Here is a 19,504-nt window from a genome sequence, read left to right as displayed (position 1 = left end):
AGAATCATGGCAACTGTAGTTTATCCCTCACAGAGGTACAATTTCCAGCACCATCAACAAACTGCAGTTTCCAGGATTCTTGTGGGTGGAGTGGGGGGGCGGGCGAATGTGCTTTATTTTAGTTTTATTTATTTATTTGATTTAGATCCCGCCCTTCCTCCCAGCAGGAGCCCAGGGGGTTAAACAAAAGCACTAAAAAGCTTTCAAGACATCTAAAAGGGTTAAAAAAACATTGTTTAGGGGGGAAAAGTTAAAAAAACATATATTAAAAAGCAATTCCAACACAGATGCAGAGTGGGATAGGTCTCAATTTAAAAGGCTTGTTGAAAGAGGTAAGTCTTCAATAGGCACCAAAAAGATAACAGAGATGGTGCCTGCCTAGTATTTAAGGCTTTCAAGGTATAGCGTGTGTGCAGCCTAATATGGGGGAACCTTTGTTGCACATAGCGAGCAGGGCTGTTGTTAAGCATGTTTTTAGTGCAATGCTGCCATCTTGTGTTGACATCTTTCAGCCGCAGCTCTTTAGCCTAGAATCCAATGAGAGAATGAGAGGCAGCAAGCAGATAAAGTTACCCACAGAGTAGGAACGTCTACTGTGCAAGAGCCAGCAAAGGGATGGAACACTTGCAGGTACACAGGTGAACGTGGGTGCAAATGCTCTGCACGGAGAAGGCCCCTGGGGCCTCCACTTAGAAGGAAAGACCCCTGTTAGAGTACCTGGAGAGGCGCAGCCAGTTAAAACAGATGCTAACAGGGCATTCTTTGTGGTGGCACTCCTACCCAAGGTACTCCCTCCGTGGTGAAATCAGGTTGTCTGCCACTTCAGGCGCAACTTGAAAACACACCTCTGTGTCCAGGCTTGGGTTAAAGGGGGGGGTGTCCCTGGTTTGAAAAAATGGGAGGCTCTTGATCTGAAGTGTCTAGGTCCTCCCAAAAGAGAGCGCAGAGTAGCTCTGTGTGTGTGTTATGTGCCTTTCAAGTCGATTTCGACTTATGGCGACCCTGTGAATCAGCAACCTCGAGTAGCATCAATTATAAACTACCCCGTTTCAGATCTTGTAAGTTCAGGTCTGTGGCTTCCTTTATGGAATCAATCCCATCTCTTGTTTGGCCTTCCTCTTTTTCTACTCCCTTCTGTTTTTCCCAGCATTATTGTCTTTTCTAGTGAATCAGGTCTTCTCATTATGTGTCCAAAGTATGATAATCTCAGTTTCATCATTTTAGCTTCTAGTGATAGTTCTGGTTTAATTTGTTCTAACACTCAATTACTTGTCTTTTTTGCAGTCCGTGGTATCCACCAAGCTCTCCTCCAACACCACATTTCAAATGAGTTGATTTTTCTCTTATCCCCTTTTTTCACTGTCCAACTTTCACATCCATACATAGAGATCGGAAATACCATGGTCTGAATGATCCTGACTTTGGTGTTCAGTGATACATCTTTGCATTTGAGGACCTTTTCTAGTTCTCTCACAGCTGCCCTCCCCAGTCCTAGCCTTCTTCTGATTTCTTGACTATGGTCTCCGTTTGGGTTACTGACTGTGCCGAGGTATTGATCATCCTTACTACCAAGCCCATTTGAGTTTTCCAGAGGTTGGTTAGGTTGGGTTTCTATCCTGTCTGGTTACATTTTGTTGTAGTCCAGCAACATCTGGAAGGTCACAGCTTAGCCACCCCTGCCTCACATTATTAAATCAAGCTAATCGCTGATCAGCGAGATCCTCTGATGGAGCACTTCACATGGCCCCTGAGGTTTGGTAGCCCTTTACTAGGGGCCGTGCCTTTAGTGGAGCAGGCTCTGCCCTGTGGAACTCTCTGCCACTAGAGGTTCAGCAGGAATAATTCTTGCCACCTTTTAGATGTCTCCTAAAACTGGTGTTATTCAGGCAGGCTTTTGTAACGTGAATTTCATTTCACCAACCAGTATTTACTGATTGTTTTATTGCTCTCGTTACAATAAAATCCCAATACATAAATCTTCTGTTGTCGTTACTTTAGTCTTCTTGATGTTTCGCTGTGGTCCTGCTTTTGTGCTTTCCTCTTTCACTTTCATCAGCATTCCTTTCAAATCATTAGTGGTTAACGCCAGTCGCACCCCCAAGGGCCCAGGCAAAGAGTTCAATTTCCTGAAGTGGAAGACAAGCTGATTTTACCAAGGAGGGAGTTCCATGGGTGGGGGTGACCTGTGATGCGTCCTTCCCTGGCTCTCCCTGTCAGGTTCCTACCTGCTCGTGGTTACTGCCTGTCTCTAGGCACCACCAGGGACTCCACCAGTCCGGACCGCACTCTCTTATGGTTTACCTATCCGCTCTAGCACAGATCTCAACAGATCCCCCTGCTAGGCAACCACCAGTAACATCCCAATACTAGTATTCCCAGAGACTCTGAATACTGGTATTGTTATTCTCTTCACCGCTGCCACCATTTGTTACAGTTCCCCTTCAGCCTTGGTCATTACCTTACCCTCCCTTCTGGTCTGTGAAACCCCAGCCAAGGATCAGGCCTTTGGTAAACCAAATTAAGTATTTATTACAGATAACAAAGCTAACAAGATTAACAAGATTTCTTCTTAAGGCGCATAAGCATATGGTTTTACTCAATACTAATCCGAACTCCACCTCCCTCCTTCTTCCCTCTCTCCTGGCAAACAACTCTCTAAACCCCACCAAGCAATCCACTCTTTCTCTTCTCCCCCCCAGATTCCACTCTCACTCTTCCTTTTATACATTCAGCCATTTTAAACAGCCAATCATCTCGCATTCTACTGCCCATTCACTCCCCCTCTTTCACTCCACTTACCATGTATCTTCTAAACAACTAACACTTACCATATATACATTAATATAGGAACATCACATTACCCCACCAAGATTCAGTGTTAAAGCTGAATCCTCAGCAGTCACTAACTGCATAGCTGAACTCTGGTTGTGCCAGTTGTCAAACTGACCTACTTCTTGTTGGCAGAATAAGAGCCAGCAGTTTGCTCCACAAAGCTGGAAGGAAAGAGTTAAGCTGACTCTTAGCAGAGCCAGGCAGATAATGGAGCTCAGGTTGCAGTGATCAGGCAGCTGGAGTCACTAATTACTTAACAACCCCAAGGTCCATAAAACACTGCAGGAGAAGTATGGGGGGGGGGGGGAAGGCGAGGAGTTATTATGTGTCCTGTCGTGTCCTCCAAGGAAAAAGTAAAGTATTTGGAACTCAAACCTCTGTCTCAGTTTCTTGCTCCGTGTGCTCACGCTAGCTGCCAACACTTCTTCCCCTCTCTGCCCCAGAGGGTGCAAACCTGGTTCAGTGGCCACTGCCTGGCTTCTCCCCAATGCTGGGCGTCCCAAGGAACTGAGCTCCCCACACATGGAACCAATGACCTAGAGAGGCAGTGCGCTCTCCGACCCTGGAGGCCTTCAAGAGGCAGCTGGACAGCCATCTGTCGGGTATGCTTTGATTGGATTCCTGCATTGAGCAGGGGGTTGGACTTGATGGCCTTATAGGCCCCTTCCAACTGTACTATTCTATGGTTCTACATGAGAAGTTGTCACACAAAGGAGGGCCGGGATCTCTTCTTGATCATCCCAGAGTGCAGGACATGGAATAATGGGCTCAAGTTGCAGGAAGCCAGATTTCAAGTGGACATTAGGAAAAACCTCCTAACTGCTAGAGCCATATGACAATGGAACCAATGACCCAGGGAGGTGGTGGGCTGTCCAACACTGGAGGCCTTCAAGAGGCAGCTGGACAGCCATTTGTCGGGAATGCTTTGATCTGGATTCCTGCATTGAGCAGGGGGTTGGACTTGATGGCCTTATAGGCCCCTTCCAACTCTACTATTCTATGATTCTATGTATGGCGCAGGCAGTGGCTCCACCAGGCCAGCAACAGGTGGGATGGGTTTGGCTCTGCTTTTACTGCTGCAGGTCTCTCCCCTTCCATGCCTGGCTCGTTCTTCCCCTCGCTTCCAGTAGCGTAGTGGAAAATTCAGAAGTGCAGGGTCCCTTCATGATAGTCAGGCCATGCCCCCTCACAGCCACTCCCCCTTCTAAGATTATAGTATTTATTTATTTATTGCATTTATAGACCGCCCCATAGCCGAAGCTCTCTGGGCGGTGTACAACAATTAAAAACATTGAAAACATGTATACAAATTTATACCATTAAAACCCATAAAAACAGATAAGCAAGTTAAAAGCACATGTTATTCAAATGCTGTTAAAATGCCTGGGAGAAGAGGAAGTCCTGACCTGGTGCCGAAAAGATAACAGGGTTGGCACCAGGCACACCTCATCAAGGAGACCATTCCATAATTTGGGGGCCACCACTAAGAAGGCCCTCTTCCTTGTTGCCAGCCTCCCAGCTTCCCTTGGAGTAGGCACCTGGAGGAGGGCCTTAGATGTTGAGCGTAGTGTAAGGGTGGGTTCATGGCGGGAGAGGCGTTCCATCAGGTATTGTGGTCCCCGTGTAAGGCTTTATAGGTTAAAACCAGCACCTTGAATCGGGCTCGGAAACATACAGGCAGCCAATGCAGGCTGGCCTTTCAGTCTCTTACTTTCAGTTTCTTACAGTACTTTCCCTTAGTGATGCATTGCAACGATCAATGCAGAACTCCATGTGTTGCCTTTCAGCTAGATACTGTTTTGTGTGCCCATCCATGGACAAATGCACTAAGATGCTGTAAGGTAAGGAACTTCCTTTGCTGAGTTTCCCTTCTTGGTTGCCATACTGAGAAGAGTTTGTTAGCTACTGAAAAAAGTCTTCTCAGTGGCTTACTCGCCTGCTTTCACTCTGATTGGCTCTGATCAGCAAGAAAGGATGCTGAAGACATTGGGACCCTGCTCCCCCAAAAGTAAGGGGGCTATGACCCCTTGGGACCCTGGATGACTACACCCCTGCTCAGTCTGGCCCCCTTTGCCTGCCATGGGGAACTTGTATGGCCCTGGGGTGTTGTGCAAGGCCAGGGGGTTGGGGAATCTGCTTGGGCCCTCCAGGCCAGTCTTCAGACCACAAATGAAAAGGAGAATATTTAAAATGTATAAATAGAAGTGTTATTTATTATATTCTGACTCGGTGGGGCTTTTCTCTCTCATAAACCTCAATTGCCTGTATTTTTTCCCCAGAATGCCTGGAAAAAGATTCTTCCTAAACCCCTCTTATGCATATAAAATATATATGGTTTAGTTTTAATTTGTCTTTATTTATTTATTTTATTCATTGTATTTGTATACCGCCCCATAGCCAAAGCTCTCTGTTGCTTAGGTTGATGTAAACAGCCCTGGGAGCATAGGCTGAAGGGTCAATAAATGGTGATAATAAATGTGGTGGTGGTGGTTGGACTCTGTATCCCATCATTCCTAACTGTTGGCCATGCTGTCTGAGGCTTATGGGAGTTGGGAGTCCAACAAGGCCACAGATATTTCCTCATCCTTATGACAGAGTAAATTTGTGCATAAATTTGTCACTTAAGCCCTGGCCTTGTTTACTCTTGGCACAGTCAGTGGCAAAGCACCCATTGCATCCAGTTATACTTTGTTTCACTGCTTGGTAGTCAAAACGGTAATCGTAGAATCATCAAATCATAGAACAGTAGAGTTGGAAGGGGCCTTTAAGACCATCGAGTCCAACCCCCTGCTCAATGTAGGAGTCCAAATCAAAGCATTCCTGACAGATGGCTGTCCAGCTGCCTCTTGAAGGCCTCCAGCGTCGGAGAGCCCACCACCTCCCTAGGTCATTGGTTCCATTGTCGATGTTAGGAAGTTTTTCCTAATGTTCAGCTGAAATGTGGCTTCTTGTAGCTTGAGCACATTGTTCCATGTCCTGCACTCTGGGACAATTGAGACGAGATCCCGGCCCTCCTCTGTGTGACAACCAATCATATCCTTTTATCTTTTATTATTAATTATATAGATATTCCACCTATTCTCCAAGGAGCTTAGGGTGGTGTATGTTGTTCTTTTTCCCCCTCCCCCAAAGTTTTGTCCTTACAACATCCTTATGAGGTAGGCTAGGCTGAGACATGGTGACTGGCTCAATCTTACCCAGTGAGCTGAGTGGGGATTTGAACGCTTGTCCCAGAAACCTGGAAATTATAAGCTGCGAGGGTATGTGGCTGTTCTTAGATGTTCTTAAATGTTTTTAATTTTTTAAAACTATATATTGTTTTGCTGTTTTCTGCTCCTTTGGGAGAGATGTTGGCATGAGGCCTAGTAGTTTTCCATCAAGTCTGAAAGTTTTGAAAGTTAAGAGGAGTTATGTCTTTGCCCAGTCTGGGAACGGACAGTGAAGGCCGTTGTTATGGTAACCATCAAGATATAGACTGGGAAAGTTCTAACAGAGTCTGTGAGTTGTGTCCTTCTGATTTATGCCTCTGAACTGAGAGGTTGTCTTTTGTGTTTACCTTTGGAGAGAGATGTACCTGAGGGGGGGATGACTGAAGAAACTCTACATGTATTTACTCTTAAGCCTTAAGCCATAATGTCTTAATAAAAGACTCTTAACATGCTCTAATGTTCTGAAGAAGTTTCTTGCTCAACTTAACTCCAACGTAATGTATGCTGTTTCACGCAACAACGCACACACGCCAACAAAAGAATGGGGTGCTTGTTGTTGCTGTTGTTTTGGGAGGAAAGATGGGATTTTTAAAATTATTATTACTAATAATAACCATATTAAAATGTTTGAAGGGTATGTTGTTGGTGGAGCATATTTGTTTTCTGTTGCTCCAGAGGTAGGACCCAAATGAGTGGGTTCAAATTACAAGAAAAGGGATTTAGACTAAACCTTAGGAAGAGCTTCCTGATGGTGCAAGCTCCTTGTCAGTGGAACAGACTGCCTTGAAACGTGGTGGGCTGTCCTCATTAGAGGTTTTTAAGCAGAAGCTGAATGAATCAGGGCTGTTGCAACAGCGGAATTCCTGCATGGGTTGGAGTAGATGGTTTTTGAGGTCCCTTCTAACCCTGTGATTCTAAGTGGAAGGTGCTGAGGCAGCTGGTAACTTCCAGACTGGATTACTGCAGTGTGCTGCATGTGGGGCTGCCCGTAAGGTTGGACCAGAAGGTGTAGTGAGTGCAAAATCCAACAGCTTGACTGCTCACTGGGGCAGGATATGGCTACTATGTTGTACCTCCATTGCTGAAAGCATTGCAGTAGCTATCAGGCGAAGTTCAAGGTGCTGGTATTGGCGTACAACTCCCTGTACAACTTAGGATATCTAAAAGATCATCTCACCCCTTATATACCCAGCTGATCACTGCACTCTGCAACAGAGGGCCTCTTACAGATGCCATTTCATCAGGAGGTTCATTCTGTACAACGTCAGGATCAGGCCTTCATGGTGATGGCCTGTACCCTTTGGAACTCCCTCCCACTACATAAGATCAGAGAGGCACCATCTCTGTTATCCTCTTGATGCCTGCCGAAGACCTTTTCCAACAGGCCTTTTAAACGGAGATTTTTATCCCAGCCTGAATCTGTAATAGACTTGAAATTGTTTTTTTAATTGTCAGTTCGTTTGTTTATTTTGGGATGTTTCACAGGAAGCTACTCATAAATGAAATAAATAAATGAAAGAGGGGAAGAGCATTGACAGCTCCGAAAGCAGAGTCTGTAAGCTCCTTGGGGCAGAGACGTCTCTCTCTTATTTTTTGTGGTTAAGCTACTCAGTAAGGACAGAGGCACTTAAAGTGATGGTGTTATGCAAAGTTGAACAGCACCCACACCCAAAGGGAAATCGGCCCTGCAGAAGCTCTGTGGCCGCAAATGTCTGAATAGCTGTTTTTTTTAAATAAATAAATGAATCGGGCAATGTTAAATTGAGGATGTTGCCTAGTTGCAGCTGTGTAGCTTGTTAGCCACACAGGATACTCCTTTCTCATTCAGGGGGCTGTGCGAAAAGAGAGGAAGTCTCAGCCCTGGTGGATTCTGGGTGCTGTTGCTTTGCCCCCCCCCTTTGTATTTTCTCTCTTTCTTGTTTTAAAAGCAGAGTTAGGTCGCTTCATTTTCAGGAAGTTCCTGATTAGGAAGCTCTTTGCAAGAGCCCTTTGTGCAAAAGCTTGGTCTGCAAATCCCACGGTGTCCTGGCTATTCCTCCAGTCCAGCTGGGCCCCCTCTCTTCCCGCCCTCCCACTTTTTTTTTGGGGGGGGAGCAAGTGAAGGCAAAAGGGGGCAGGTCTCTAAAGGGGGGGAAGCCTCGCCGCGAAAAGGTGCCCCTTTGTTGTGCCTCTTGCTTTCTTTGCCCCGTTGGCATTTTGGAGCCAGCTTCTCTGCGATGGGATCGCCTTCGCCGCCACTTTCCCCAGGTAACCTTCTCCTGAAACTTCTGAGCCCGGGAGAAATGTGGGTTTGCAAAGCCAGCAGCAGACAGGAAGGGCGAATCATGGGGGGAGGCGGGGGACGGGACTTTGTACGCTTTGCTGTGCTTTGTGTGGGCAGTTGCTGTTAACTCTCTCCGTTCTTCTCCAGGCTGCCTGCCTTCTCTGCTTTAAACTATTCATCTCACTTTTTTGAAAGATCAGGCTTTTAAAAACCTGCCTGTGTGCCATCTTTTGTAAAGATTTGAGGGTGTGTGTGTAGGACATTCACGCTTTGTGCATGGGAGAGGGAGGAATTCAAACATGCTTTCTATAGAGTCTTGTTTAATAGGCTTGAGCCTCTGTTCAAATAAGAATTTTACATCATCTTGAGGTCAATTCGTTTCTGAAAAAGCCGCTAGGTTTCTTCCAATTTTGGGGTTTGTAGGCCTTCATTCTTGGAAAGTCTAAAACCATCTCTGAGATTTATATGCGTGGAAGTTGGAAACCTCCTTTGATGAGTCGACCTGAATGAGCCTCTGTGGTTTTCCAGAATTGAGAGGACCCTCCCCAGGTTGATCGATTTTGGAGAGTTTCCACACAAGTTATCATGATGGGGAAGGTGGCTAGAATTTAGTGGGGTTGTCATCTGCTTAAAGAAATCTTAGATAATTCATTGTACACAATCGCATTTGCCAACCTGGTGCCCTCCAGATAATTTGGATTATAGCCCCCGTCAGCCTTCTGGTTTGTATCAACTGTACTTTCCAAATTGTCTTTTAAGGCAGTCCCATCTAGGGGGTGCTGCAGTAGTCTAGCCTGGATGTAACTAACTTAAACATGGCCTTTCTTCCCAATTTGTCGCAAAGTGAGCAGATAATTTGCATTCTTTTTTCCTGAGGAGGAAACCACAGATTACTTTTTGTCAATAGAGAACCGTTGGCAGTGGAAGCCAAGAGCTGAAACTGGTGCTGTGTCTTAAACCTGGAATTTCCAGAATACTGATAGGAGTTGAGCAAGTGACGCCAGGAAAGAGATGTTGCTCTGTGGAGTGCCATGGCCTCTTCTTCCATGCCCAACTGCTTTCCATTCCCCTTTCCAAGGTTTTATATTCTGCAAACCCAACAACCTCACCAGCAGTCAGCCTGCATCCCAAAGGGTTGTTGAGGCTTCTGGAGGCAGTGAGGGTGTAAGGATAGTGGGATTTGAATGCTGCTTTCTTTGAGTTCAGACTCAACGCTCAGTCTACTGGGCGCTAATTCTTGAAGGCCTGACTAGAATCATAGAGTTGGAAGGGGCCTTGTAGGCCATCGAGTCCAGCCCCATTTAAGGCCTTGCTGTGCTTATCCCAATAAGCTGAAAGTGTAAAATGTTTGCACCTTGAAAATGGAAATGGGCTGCCTTCAAGTTGATTCCAACTTACGGAGACCCTATGAATAGGGTGTTCATGGTAAGCGGTATTCAGAGGGGGCTTCCCATTGCCTCCCTCTGAGGCTGAGAGGCAGTGACTGGCCCATGATCACCCAGGGAGCTTCATGGCTGTGTGGGATTCGAACCCTGGTCTCCCAGGTCCTAGTCCAACGCCTTAACCACTATGCCACACTGGCTCTCTTGCACCTTATACATGTTTAATTAAAGCACAGGCAGCTGTTCCATGTACTGTAGTCTTCTTTGAAGGTCCCTGCCTCTTCTCGTGGCCTTACGAAGTGCTGATGGGTTGACTGTGTCATAATTAAGAGACCAGACTGGGGAAGGCCCATAGTCTTAATGGCAGAACATCTGCTTGGCATGTAGGGTCAGTTCCTGGCATCTCCAAGTAGAGCTGGGAGAGAATCCTGTTTGAAATCCTGGAGAGTTGCTGCCAGTCAGAGTAGACAATACTGAGCTAGATGGACCAGTGGTCTGATTCCGTATAAAGCAGCTTCGTCCACCAAAAATGTTAAGATCAGCTAAGAGCATCATTATTTCAGAACAGAGAGTTTTGTGGCACCTTAAAGTCTTAACAAATTTATTATGGCGTAAGTTTCAGTGGCAGAGCATGTCCACGAAAGCTTCTGTCATGTTTACGTGCCCTGCCACCTGTGCAGCCGTGGGCAAGCACCAGAGTTGCCCCCCAGCTGGCAGTGGCGGACAAGGAAGGGGCTGGCTTGTGCAGCTGTGGCAAGCTGAGCAGGCCCTGGCCAGCTGGGGAGGACTAGCCTCAGAGGGAGGCAATGGGAAACCCCCTCTGAATACCACTTACCATGAAATCCCTATTCGTAGGGTCGCCATAAGTCGGGATCGACTTGAAGGCAATCCATAAGATGCCACAAGACTCTTGGTCTGTTGCAGCAAAAACAACAAAGGCAGCTACCCCTCTGGAAATTCAGAAATAAGACCACCCACGCTGGATCAAGACGTTTAGTTCTTTGAAAAATTTGCAGTATGTTATTACAGAAGAAACAAGTTTCTAGTCCTTACGTTGTTTTGGACGTAGACATTTTTGCGCCTGAAGCAAAAATTCGAAATGGTAACCCTTCCTTGCTTGTTTGCCTTGCACTGTTTTTCTCAATCAGAATGAAATAGAAATAAGAAAGAATGAGGGCTATTCCATTTTTTTGAGCGATATGAAAAAGTCAACGTCAGCGTGCTGTGGCTGCACTTGGGGGGGTGTGTTTGTCTGGGAGGGGGGAGCTCCTGTCCCACAATCCGTGCCAGCATCAAGCCACGGGGCATGATTTGTTACACATCTCAACTCCTTACCCCAGGCCGCAAACCACGCCCTGCAACCAGACACTGGTGCAGATTGTGGAGCTCCACCTTCCCAGTGCCAGCCTATAGATTTAGGTAGGGGCCCTTCTGAGCTGCAGGGGCCCTCTGGCCTATGCCTGACCTGGCCGCCCACTGGCATCGGGCCTGGTAGGGCTAGGAGAGCCACTGCCAGTCAGTGTGGTCAGTACTGAGGTAGATGGACCATTGGTCCGACTCTGAATAAGGCGGCTTCCTAAGTTCCCATGTTGAAAAGTGTGACATCAGAAGTCCAAAGAAGAAGCCAGATTTAATGTTCATAAACCAAAATTGTTCTTTCTGGCAAACGAACAGGGATCCTTTATGTGCAAGAGGCTGCCATTTACTTTAAACAAATAGTTTTCCTCCCCCCCCCCCCAATGAATTAATAAGAATCTGGCCCAGATTTGTAATTCCCTGGTCTAGCCCGCTGAACAGCGTAGAGAGCAGGCTTGGAAGTGGCGGTGTGTTTTTCAGAAGAAGCTAGTTTGGGCTATCCGTGTCTTTGTCTTCCAAGAACCTCATTGTGAGACTGTAAGGAAATAATTAACAACAGGATCCTGGGACTTTCTTAACAGCCAGTGTTGTTGGGAGACAAGGGACTGCCTGTTTCTGCCATTCAGACAGATGCTGTGCTTGGGAAGAAGAGAAATTATTTCAGCTGTTTCTCTCCTTGCCAGCTTGTGGTCTGCCTTGGCCTCTCTTTCTCCTTTGCCCTCTCTGGGGTCTATATTTAGGGCTCTCTCAGACAGCTGTAATTTTGGTGGAGAGGGAGAATCTTTTCAGTAAGCATTCAGGAACAATGGATGTCACCAGCTCTCTGACCCTGTGCCTGTTTATACGGTCAAGATGACTGCAAAGTTTAATATACAGTTTAATATACAGTATATATATGTAGTTGTGATTAACAAAACAGAGGTTTTTATTGTATTACCAAAACATTTGGTATGGCAAAGTGCTCAGAGGGGCTTCATTTGCAGAAGCTAAGTAATGCTGGTACTGTCCTCCAGGTTCAGGCCATGTGGTGCCAATGAGTCCAGAGCAAGCTTGGGTGAAGTTCTGTTTGTTGCTTTCAAAAGTGTCTATATATATGTGTGTGTGTTTGTAAACTGCTTAAAGGGTTTTTTTACAATCAAGCAGTACATAACTTTTAATAAATGAAAATAAATAAAATTACTATATAAGAACAATTAATAAAGCAATTATGTAAAAACAAAATATGTAAAAACATTTACACAGCAGTAGCAAATCTGTCCAACTACAGTACAGGTACCAGTTTATTAGTACTTACAAGCACAGGTTGATTTTTTTCCAACGACAGGCGCGTTCCTGGCTCTTCCTATCCCCCCACCCTTGATGCAGATCCTCTGATCCAAGGCTCATTTGGAAGAAGGTATGTAAAGGAGGTGGAGGAAGGAGCCATAGGGTGGTATTCATCTAACTATTGTGCTAGAGTTAGTGCTAACGCAGGTGGGGGGTCTCCCCTCTCCTCCCTAAGCCATTTCAGGCTTTAAGGACAAATGTCCACACCTAGGATTGGGCCTGGAAATGAGCTGGCAAACAGTGTGGCTGTTTTAAAATGGGGGTTCCATGAGATGTAAATGGAACCCCAGCCAATAATTGACCTAGCAGCACTCCAAGAAACTCGAAGAGCAGCAGAGGAACAATTAACGGAAGAAAAAGGAGGTTGCACCTTCTTCTGGAAAGGACTGCCTGAACAAGAACGACGAATACATGGAGTAGGCTTTGCTATTAAAAATAATCTTGTGAAGCTCTTGTCAAAAGTTCCTACTGGCATTAATGAACGACTCTCAACTCTCCGATTAAAACTCGCCAAAAACCAGCAGGCAACTATTCTAAGTGCTTATGCACCAACATTAGATGCTGATGAAGACATCAAGGACATTTTTATACCCAGCTGGACACCATCTTATCAGAGATACCTAAGGAGGATAAAATTATCCTCCTGGGTGATTTCAATGCAAGAGTTGGGCGTGATTTTGATTTATGGCCAGAAACCATTGGGAAAGAAGGAGTTGGCAATAGCAACCTGAATGGGATTCTACTTCTGACCAAATGTGCAGAGCAGAGTCTTGTTATTACAAGCACACTGTTTCGCCAGAAAGATAAATTTAAAACATCATGGAAGCACCCTCGGTTGAAGCACTGGCATCTCCTGGATTACGTAATTGTCCTTGCCAGAGATCATCGTGATGTACTCCTCACGAGGGCCATGACGAGTGCCGATGACTGCTGGACAGATCACCGATTAATTCGATCCACTATGGCCATTAATATTGTTCCTCAACGTAGGCTCCAAGGAAGAAAACCAAGGCATAAAATGAACAAGATCCTATTAAGCGAGCTTGCTTTCAAACAACTCTCAAGAAACATCTACCTACGGAACTCCCTGAAAATGTTGAGGAACACTGGATTAAACTGAAGACATCCATTATTGCAACTTGTGAACAAACTATTGGATACCAAACTAAGAAACGTCAGGACTGGTTTGATGAGAATTATAGTGAGATTGAACACATCATCGACAAGAAAAGGAAAGCCTTCCAGATATGGCAGAAAGACATTAACTGTGCTGCTAAGAAAAACATCTATGCCAGTGCAAAGGCTGAGGTCCAAAGAAGAACTAGAGAACTTAAGAACGCCTGGTGGATAAAGAAAGCTGAAGAAATCCAGCATTTTGTAGATACTCATTCTACACCTTTCCACTGGTGTGGAAATCACATACCAAACAGACGGAAAGCTTTTTAATCTCAGTAGGCTGAAAGCAAATAGTAAAGTAATTACACCCTGTCATAGAACTTCAGTATGCTGATGATAATGTAATCTCCGCACATTCAGAGAAAGATCTTCAAACTATCCTAAATGTCTTTGCAGAAGCATATGGAAAGCTTGGCCTCTTGCTTAACATCAAAAAAACCAAAGTGCTTCATCAGCAAGTGCGAACCAGCCCCTCTGTAGCACCATCAATCCGGGTTAATGGTGTGACGTTGGAGAATGTCAATCACTTTTCTTATCTTGGCAGCCTTCTCTCTGTAAAATCTGACATCAATACTGAAATTCAGCATCGTCTGAGCTCTGCGAGTGCCGCATTCTCCCGAATGAAGCATAGAGTGTTCGAGGATTGGAATATTCGCAGGGAGACAAATATACCAGACCATGGTATTCCCGATATCTATGTACAGATGTGAAAGTTGGCCAGTGAAAAAAGCAGATAAGAGAAAAATCAACTCGTTTGAAATGTGGTGCTGGAGGAGAGCTTTGCGCATACCATGGACTGTGAAAAGACAAATAATTTGGTTTTAGAACAAATTAAACCAGAACTGCCACTAGAAGCTCAAATGATGAAACTGAGGTTATCATACTTTGGACACATCATGAGAAGACATGATTCACTAGAAAAGACAATGATGCTGGGAAAACAGAAGGGAGTAGAAAAAGAGGAAGGCCAAACAAGAGATGGACTGATTGCATAAAGGAAAACACAGAGTTACAAGATCTGAACAGGGTGGTTCACGACTGATTGGAGGTTGCTGGTTCATAGGGTCGCCATAAGTCGTAATTGACTTGAAGGCACATAACACACACAGGTGCCACTACACTAAAGATCCGCTTCCTATGTTGTGTGGAATGGACCTCCCAATAAGATGGTATCTGCAGGAGGCCCTCACTTGCAGAACGCATTGATCGACTGGGATATAAGGGGTAAGATGATCTTTCATTATGGAGTACCGTCAGTGCCAACACTCTTAGCTTAAGATATTTTTGTTCAGACAGGAAAGTTGTAAAAGCTTAACAGCACTTTCAAATATTTTGAAATCAACTCTCCATTTTTTAGAGGCCAGTTCGTATGTGTGTGTATATATATATATGTTTGTGTGTTTGCAAGAATCATTTTTGAAGTTTGACGTTGTGTTGTCTTCTTTTCTAGCTTGGTCGTCTTTTTGTTTCTACCTGGATTTCTTGTAGCGGTGGGTGGGGGCATGTTGGAATCGGAGCAGTGTGGAGTGGAAAAGCAGGTTTCAAGTAAGCAATTAACACGAAGAGAACCTGTTCTATTGAAGGCTTCTGCAGGGAACCGTTTGCCTAACCGAACTTTGTTTCCTTAGTGCTAGACATAGGAAAACTTCCCAGAGCTTGGATTAATTTAGAAACTACCTAATTTCTTCTGGAAAAAGAAAGACTTGGGGGATTTTTCCAGGCCAGGGGAAATGATGCCCCCATAGGAGCTAATGACTCCATCAGAGAGCACAATTGGGCAGTGATGGTTGTCGCCAAAAGCCCTCCCCCGCCTCCCGCACTCCCCGTCCCGGCCATGATGACCCAAAGGCCTGCTCCGCTGCTTCCTGTGTCAGCTGGACAAAAGATCCTGTGAGGGCCAGATTGTAGTGGTGGGGACTGAGGGCGTTCCGCTTGGATCTTCACAGAGAGAGGCTTTGCTGCTGCATTCTACAGTTTCACATCTCCGCCTCCGAAAGCCGGCCCTGGGGCTGTGCAATGTCATGGAGTGACGTGCCTCCCTTGCGTTGCATGGGGACAACTTTAAGAAAAACTTGTGGGGTGGACACGAGCCGTGCCTCTGAGCTACTAACAGCGACTCTCCAGAAGATCTCAGTGATCGGGCAAGGAGATAAGGAATCCAGTGGTCCTTGAGGGGGTGGTATTGTTATTGTTTAGATTTATTAGTCGCTTCATACCTGAAGGTCCCAAGCAACTTACACAATGTTAAAACAAACCAAATAAATGACACTATAAAAGGATAACAATAAGCAAGCACAAAACCACCCCCAGCCCCCCCCCCCCCGCACAGGTATCCTGGACCCAGGTTGTTAAAGGCCTTTTAAGTTAACACAAGAATCTTGAATCTTGCCTGGTAACCTATGGGCAGCCAGTGCAAGCTTTTAAGCACCGGAGTTATGTGTTGGCCATAGCCTGTGCCCCACCAACAGCCCTTCATCAATTTTTCACTAATGAAAAGAGGGACACTTGTACACTTGGAGAGACACTCCTGTTTTATCATGTTTGTTGCTGCTGGAGCCTCTGCGAAGCCGCATTTCACATTACAGACAAACTGGAACAGGTTCAGAGGAGGGCAGCAAGGATGATCAGGGGACTGGAAACCAAGCCCTGTGAGGAGAGACTGAAGGAACTGGGCATGGTTAGCCTGGAGAAGAGAAGACTGAGGAGAGATATGATAGCACTCTTCAAGTACACGAAAGGCTGGCACACAGAGGAGGGCCAGGATCTCTTCTCGATCATCCCAAAGTGCAGGACATGGAATAATGGGCTCAAGTTGCAGGAAGCCAGATTTTGGCTGGACATCAGGAAAAACTTCCTAACTGTTAGAGCCATACGACAATGGAACCAATTACCTGGAGAGGTAGTGGGCTCTCCGACACTGGAGGCCTTCAAGAGGCAGCCGGACAGCCATCTGTTGGGAATGCTTTGATTTGGATCCCTGCATTGAGCAGGGGGTTGGACTCGATGACCTTGTAGGCCCCTTCCAACTCTACTATTCTATGATTGCCACCTCCTGCTATATTAGTTATTTGATTGAAATCGCACGTTACCCACCACCAGCTGAAGCAAGAGAGGTCACTCAGCCAACTGACCAGAACAGTTTCTGCCTTTGGAGCACTTCAGTGCAACCACCCACAATGGCGTCAATTCTGTTTGCTCTAAAATGGCTGCAATTGCCTCCAGGCCAAACCCATTGGCGCTTGCTGCCTAGATAGTGCCTTATACCAACTTCGGTTGGTGACCCAGCTACGCCCCTATCTGGACAGGGATAACCTGGCTTCAGTTGTCCATGGTCTGGTAACCTCCAAGCTAGATTACTGTAATGTACTCTATGTGGGGCTGCCTCTGAAGACGGTTCGGAAACTGCAGCTTGTGCAAAATGCAGCGGCCAGATTGGTAACAGGGACCAGACAGTCTGAACATATAAAACCGATTGTGGCCCACTTGTATTGGCTGCCTGTATGTTTCCGAGCTCGATTCAAGGTGCTGGTTTTAACCTATAAAGCCTTACATGGCTTGGGACCACAATACCTGATGGACCGCCTCTCCCAACACGAACTCACCCGTACACTACGCTCCACATCAAAGGCCCTCCTCCGGGTGCCTACTCGAAGAGAAGCTGGGAGTCTGGCAACAAGGGAGAGGGCCTTCTCAGTGGTGGCCCCCAAATTATGGAATGATGCATATGTCGAGGTGCGCCTGGCGCCAGCACTGTTATCTGTTCGGTGCCAGGTCAAGACTTTCCTCTTCTCCCAGGCATTTTAGTGTGTGTTTTAAATTCTTTTAAGTTTTTAAATTGTGTTTAAATTATTTTTAAAAGATGTGTTTTTAAATCTGTTTATTTGTTTTAATGTTCTTAGTTACTGTAAACCGCTCATAGAGCTTCGACTATGGGGCGGTATATAAATACAATAAATAAAATAAATAGGCAGTTACAGAAGGACATGAGACAAGTAGTGTGTAGGCATTGTGCATGCAAGTGTGTGCCTCTGCAGTGGGCTCAAGAAGACGCCCTTACTTCTTGAGGCCTGGAGATACTCCATTGCATATGGGCCTACAGTAGTCTATGCCAACCTGGCACCCTCTGGATGTTTTGGACTACAACTCCCATCAACCCCAGCCAGCACAGTGTCTGCTGGCTGGAGCTGGTGGGGATTGTAGTCCAAAACATCCATGGACCATGAAAGAGGCAAATAATTGGGTGTTAGAACAAACTATACCAGAACAATCACTAGAAGCTAAAATGATGAAACTGAGGTTATCATACTTTGGACACATCATGAGAAGACATGATTCACTAGAAAAGATAATAGTGCTGGGAAAAACAGAAGGGAGTAGAAAAAGAGGAAGGCCAAACAAGAGATGGACTGATTCCATAAAGGAAGCCACAGACCTGAACTGAACAGGGTGGTTCATGACAGATGCTATTGGAGGACGCTGATTCATGGGGTCACCATAAGTCATAATCGACTTCAAGGCACATAACACACACACGGCAACCTGTGTGGCCGTGCACCCCCGTTCTTCTGAACTCTCCCTTTAGGGACCTTTGCAGAGCCCAAACCAGAGCAAAGAAGACGCTTCATATCGAATGGGAAAACAAACAACAGTGGTTTTTTTTTTTTGCTTTGCTCTCAGAGGGATTTCCCCCTTTCCTGTGCATAAGCAAATCACTGTCTGTTTCTTGCAATTTCTTAAGGGTGGAAGTGAGAGGGAAGCGGCAACAAGCAAGGAAGTTAAATTTTGCTGCTTCCTCTGGTCACATGGAGAAGCTGACAAAGAAGGCGACACAAACCTTGTCTCATGCCCATTCTCTGGACACCAGCAGGGTGGCTGTTGGGGGACGCGGGCAGGGTGGGGAACCAGTGTTTGACCTTGGTGCCATTTCCTTGATCCAGAACCTGAGTTGCTGTCACGGATGGCTTCATGTGAATCTTGACATTTCTCCCTGCCCCTTGCTTTCAAGCGAGAACCACAAGATTTGGGATGTGCCCATATTGTAGACTTAAGCTGCTTTGAAATCTTCCCAAGGACGTCTAGGAATTTCTGGTCTTGTCGGCATATTGAGGAAGAAGTTGAGGACTTTTTGTAGATAAGGAATTAGGCTTGGCATGGAGAAAGTGGATGGAGAGAAGCTTTCCTCCCTCGCTTATAATATTAGAACCCAAATGACGTCATCCAATGAAGCTGAATATTGTAAGATCAGTGATGAACAAAGCAATCTACTTCTTCACACAGTGCTGTTAAACTATGGAATTGGCTCCCAGCAGAGGTGGTGATATTGGAGGCAGTACGCTTCTGAATAGCAGTTGTCAGAAACCGTAGGAGGGGAGAGTTGCTCTTGCACTCCGGTCCTGCTTGTGGGCTTCCCATAATGGGCATCTGGTTGGCCACTGAGAAACCAAGAAGCTGGACTAGATGGGCTCTCTTTGGCCTGATCCAGCAGCCAGGCTTTTTTGTAATTATGTTCTTACATAATCAAGCAACATCCTGAAGGACACCACGTCAGCTATATGTTGTCTAGGAAAAGGTAGTGTCATAACCAGCATGATGTAGTGGTTAGTTAGAGTGCCAGACTGGGATCTGGGTGGGCAGACAAATCCCCGCTTGGCCACGAAGCTCACTTTGGTGATCTTGGGCCAGTCCTTATCTTTCAGTTTATCTACCTCACAAGGTTGGTGTTACATAAGAACATAAGAACATAAGAAGAGCCTGCTGGATCAGGCCAGTGGCCCATCTAGTCCAGCATCCTGTTCTCACAGTGGCCAACCAGGTGCCTGGGGGAAGCCCGCAAGCAGGACCCGAGTGCAAGAACACTCTCCCCTCCTGAGGCTTCCGGCAGCTGGTTTTCAGAAGCATGCTGCCTCTGACTAGGGTGGCAGAGCACAGCCATCATGGCTAGTAGCCATTGATAGCCCTGT

At 45.9% G+C, this 19,504-nt stretch overlaps 1 protein-coding gene across 11 annotated transcripts in view; it reads left to right on the top strand.

The window, feature by feature from the left end:
* The window catches only part of ARAP1 (ArfGAP with RhoGAP domain, ankyrin repeat and PH domain 1), a 185,498-nt gene that overhangs the window by 61,251 nt on the left and 104,743 nt on the right, over positions 1-19,504 (top strand). Inside the window, exon 1 of one of the 11 annotated variants that reach the window (XM_061629155.1) lies at positions 3,150-3,185. The exons of 7 other annotated variants lie outside the window; for them this stretch is intronic. The gene's annotated coding sequence lies outside the window, so the exon portion shown is untranslated. 3 more of the 11 variants (XM_061629154.1, XM_061629153.1, XM_061629156.1) reach the window with 3 other exon arrangements.

The sequence above is a fragment of the Rhineura floridana genome, chromosome 5 (assembly GCF_030035675.1).
Source record: "Rhineura floridana isolate rRhiFlo1 chromosome 5, rRhiFlo1.hap2, whole genome shotgun sequence".
Taxonomy (NCBI): Eukaryota; Metazoa; Chordata; class Lepidosauria; order Squamata; family Rhineuridae; genus Rhineura; species Rhineura floridana.
The sequence above is the reverse complement of the archived record's forward strand: the minus strand, read 5'-3'. Positions and strand labels throughout refer to the sequence as shown.